General features: G+C 41.4%; 1 long non-coding RNA gene across 1 annotated transcript; it reads left to right on the plus strand.

Moving 5' to 3' along the window:
- The first annotated feature begins 601 nt into the window (after positions 1 to 601).
- LOC109197385 (uncharacterized) lies at positions 602 to 3,322 on the plus strand. Its single transcript, XR_002058509.2, has 2 exons — positions 602 to 980; positions 2,160 to 3,322. It is a non-coding gene; the product is annotated as an uncharacterized LOC109197385 (long non-coding RNA).
- Positions 3,323 to 4,661: the final 1,339 nt, after the last annotated feature.

Below are 4,661 nucleotides of genomic sequence, written 5' to 3' on the forward strand. Positions count from 1 at the left end.
GTGGAGAGATATCACAGTGAAAAGGAAGGTTGTGGAGAAGATATAGAAGTCGGGAAACAGGCAAATAAAAGGAAACAGAAAAATTTTGTGTAACAGAGGTAGTTCAGAAAGACGTGCAAGTACTTTCTGAGAGATTAAAAAAGCAAAACACTTTATTTAGACTGAACAGATTTAAAATAGAGGTCAGAAATGATAGAAACCACCTTGAACTCTACTAGAGCTGCTCTATGTGAGTCACAGTTCAAAATAATCTTTATTTAACTCGTACTGGGCCGCAGCAACCCCTCAATCAGAAACAAGCCGCTTTAGTTCCTCCTCCTTTCTGCTGATTAAAGAAAACTTTGTTCAAGAGCGGCTGTTTTTAAATGTGACTAAGAAACAAGAATGCACTGGAAAGAAAATTTTAAAGGGAAAACAACCAAAGACAAGAGGGATGATGGGACTGAATACATACAGAGACACTGATTACATATGAAGACTCAGGTGGGAACAGGTGGAACAATAACAACAGGTGAAAACAATGAAGGCAGGGATGACACACCATGAAGGCTGGAAGTAAAAACTGAAAAGACACATAAAAAAAACAGCTATCAAAGTAAAACAGGACAAAAGAGAGGAACGGTGCCTCAAACAGAGAAAGGAACACAGAAAAGACAGAAAGGGAAATACCATCAAAATCAAAACAAGAAATAAACTAAAAAGGAGTTACCTGTACTTACACTAGTGATGTTTGTTTAATACACCAGTGGAACAGGAGATTTTTAAAACATATTTGTCGAACTTACATGGTTCAGATGATCAAAGAACTTTGGTTGTAATTCAGTCACATTGGAAGGTTTTTGAGCATGAATGGTTTGTTGAGCTTCAGGACATGAACTGATGGCCTGACATTCTCCTTTAGGATTGTCCAGTAGAGAACTGAAGTCATTGAATTGTCAACTATGACAAACCATTCAGGTCGTGAAGCAGCAAAGCAGCTGGTAAGATGTTCTTTTTATGAAATGCTGTGTTAGCTTTACACCAGATATAATGGGTCTCTTCCAAAATGTTCAACTTTTGTCTCATCAGTGCAGAGAAGTCATCAAGATCAGCGGCCCCCAGCTGTACCGGGTCGCGAGAGTTGAGGCTCGGGTGTGAAATTTATGGTTTTCAGTGTTTTTTTTATCGGTTTTTATTGTTATTTTTCATCGTTTTTATCGTTAACTCAGTTTCCTTGGGTCTTTTTCTGTGTGTTATGAATACATTTTCTTTTTTTTGGTACCGGTACTGGTACCGGTCCGTGAAAATATTGTCGGACATAAACCGGTCCGTGGCGCAAAAAAGGTTGGGGACTGCTGGACTAGATGATTTTTTGCAAATGTGAGATGAGCCTTTCTGTTCTTTTTGGTCAGCAGTAGTTTTCTCCCATGGAAGCCCCATCAGTGACTTAGTTTCTAAGCTCTCTCTTTCTTTTTCTTTCTTTCTTGGCATGATGTGTTGCTTTTTGAGGTCTTTTAGCCTACTTGACTTTGTCAGACAGGTTCTATCTAAGTGATTTCTTGATTCAGCAGGCCTGGGTGTGGCTAAAAAAACTGAACTCCGGTTTCCAGAAATTGTGGTTAATCACAGTTAAATTATGATTTAACAATGGGACAATTATATTTCACACAGGTCATCATTTAAAAACCACATTGTGTATTTTTTCGGGTTATCTTTGACCAATATTATTTGTTTGATGACCTGAAACATTTGACATATAATTCAAATACTTAAGGGCAAATACTTTCTCACAACACTGTATATGGCAGGAAGTAAGACAAAGCAGAGTAGAGTCAATTCATGATATGAAACTAAATTTCCATAGACTCAGAGGGCCTCATGGGAAAATTCCTCTGATTCTTCAACCAACTCAGGACTTTGTTGTGTAAAGCAGTCTGAAAGCACGCTCCAGTGAGAAGTTACTTATCCTTATTAATTGGTTTCATTTTGGCCTCGTGGCTCTCGTCTTACACAGTCTGATTCCTTTTCTAATTTCCTCCAGTTTTCCTCTCTCTTTGTGTCAAACTCTTATTCTTCCCTGTAATGCAAGCATGTGAAACCTGTGTGGGTCTGTTGGGAGCTAATAGATTCTGCCAGGTCTTTAGCCAAAAGCCTCACTCTGGTTTTGTCACTCTGCCCAGCCTGCAGCAGGGCTGGAGGGGTTGGACGGGCACACAGGGTCCTCGGAGAGGATGGAGGTCTGGCTGGAGGGCACGAGGCAGAAAGAAGAGGGAAGGTGAGGGTGGAGGTGGAGGATGGGGGGATTGGAACTGGAACATGAGTTGGGCCGAGCAGCGTGGAGAGAAGCCAGAGCGGCAACCTGCATCAGAGGTCACCCCGCCTCCACCCTCTGCCACGGCCAACCACAACCCCAAATCATCCACCGGAGGGACCGGAGTGACCCTGCGTGGCATCAGAGGGTTCGGCTGGCAGGGAAAATGGTGGCATGCAGGCAGCTGAAATCCTGTTTTCGGTTTTATTTCCTCCAGACTTTGGAGTCTGTGTTTATCAAGCAGCTCAGAGTCACTCAAAGGAATCACTCTGAGAGTTAACCTGAGGCTAGAAACACTTGAGCAGAATTTGAGGCTTTTATGAAGTTTCCAACCGTGGCAAACAACTCGTGGCAGAGAAAGTGTTTGAACACATTCAAAACCACAGATGGCACGTTTTTTAGCAGCTCGGTTGGTGCCACATTTTTCTGTCCAAACTGAAATACCTCCACAACTTGTTTTAAACATCACCCCTGCGGACTCGGCAGACCCTAAGGTCCATGTGTATTTGTAAAATAAACATTATTTCCATCTGCAGTCATTTAGGCTTGGTGGCATGGCTCCGTTCTGGGACCTACTCATAAATATACTGTTTTTTTGTAAAGAAAAATAAACTAAATATTTCTGGCATGCCCAACTTCAAAAAACTTCAGAAAGGTTCATAGCCAACAGAGAAAGGCTCCAGTTGAACTTAAAAGTAAAAATACAAGTTAAGATTATAGCATCAGTAGTTTCTTGTTTGAGAACAGCTGCTGTCTTGATAGATGGCACATTTCATGTATATGTCAAGTGTAAATATGCTGAGTGTGCAAAAAAGAACAGCTTCGAATATCACGGCTTAAACATAAAACGTGTTTAAGGTGGAAAATGTTACTCAGCTGTGACCCTGCAGCTTTCCAATCAGCCCGATCCAATCACCTCATTGTATAATGGCCATGATAGAGCTGCACGGTGAATTACTGCACTGCAGCACTCAACATTGTTTCCACTGCCTCATGTTGGGAAATATAGCATAATTATATGTAAATAGTATATCCTGTGCATATCTCTTATTACTCTCCATCATTTACATTTTTAAATGAACGCTTTGCATGATTGCAGCTTGTTTTCCCAGAACTACACTCAAAGTGAATTAGTCTGAATTACCTCAAAAGCTGTAGGGGTGCTTAAATTATTGCTGTTTAGCCGTCTCTTTTGCCAACAACGGTATCATTTAAAAGGCTTACTGCCATTACTGCATCTCTCGCCTGTCGATTATATATACAGAACAACACTCAGTCGCTTCAGGAAGTATCCAGACCCCTTCAGACAGCACACTTAAAGGATTTATTATCAATTTTTCCCCAACAGGAACCGATGATGTTTTGGGTTGGAGTTTTTTATGTATGTCATTTGAATGGAAAAGCTTTTAACAGAAAAACTGTAATGCCAAAATGAATGTAGGAGACTTAATTTGAAGGGTAACATCTTGCAGCGTCCGAACATTTGTCTGTTTTGCCTGGGGCTCAAACAAACCCCAGTCCTACCCCTAATCCTAGATGGGCTGGTGGTGACCAGGTGGATGTTAAGGGATTAAAAACTCAAAAACCGAAATCTCAGCTTTTCATAAGTTTTCCGACAGTTTTCTGTGGCTACAGACTGTGGTCAGGTGCGTCCTGTTTGCTTTTATTCTCTTCGAGATGCGCAAAGAGCTTGTTTGAATCCCACCTGTAGCAAATTAAATGGGATAGATGGAGAGAGGAACCCATCTGTGCAGCTGAGGTCCTCCAATTCACCGTGCATTAAGTCCAAAGATCCCTCGGTGTATCCCTCAGTGATAAAACCGCCGTGATCCAGACAGGTCAGGGCAAGAGTATAAAACAAGCAGTAAAACATCTCCGAAGCTCCAAGTTCCTGAGAAGAGATCAGCGTGGAAATGGGAGAAATTTCTAGAGTTGGCCCTTCTTTCAAAGTCACATGTTACACGATTAAGTACATAACGTACAGAGTGTACTTCATGAAATTGTACTAGGAAAGTATGTGAAGTGAGACACACTGAGTTACACAGCGAGAAAAGCCTCAGTCAGTAAGGAGACAAATAGCTGTTTGGCTGTTGTTTTGAGCTCAGCTTTTCCTTGAATATAACTTTATTCCTCTCCCTCACTACACAGTTTGTAAACTGTACAGCGGTTAGCAGATATAACATCTTAGCACCACTCATACTGCTGGGCTTCGGCTGCATTTTGCTAAAGAAGCAAACTTTGACAAACTAGGAGATGTTACTTTTCAAGAAATCTTTCTTACATACATTCTCTTATGTCCAAAATCTCATATAGAGCAGTTTATGTGAACCCAACCCTGATCCCTGCATTGCTCACCAGCAACCAGGCGGAC

The sequence above is a fragment of the Oreochromis niloticus genome, linkage group LG16, assembly GCF_001858045.2.
Source record: "Oreochromis niloticus isolate F11D_XX linkage group LG16, O_niloticus_UMD_NMBU, whole genome shotgun sequence".
In the NCBI taxonomy this organism is placed as follows: Eukaryota; Metazoa; Chordata; class Actinopteri; order Cichliformes; family Cichlidae; genus Oreochromis; species Oreochromis niloticus.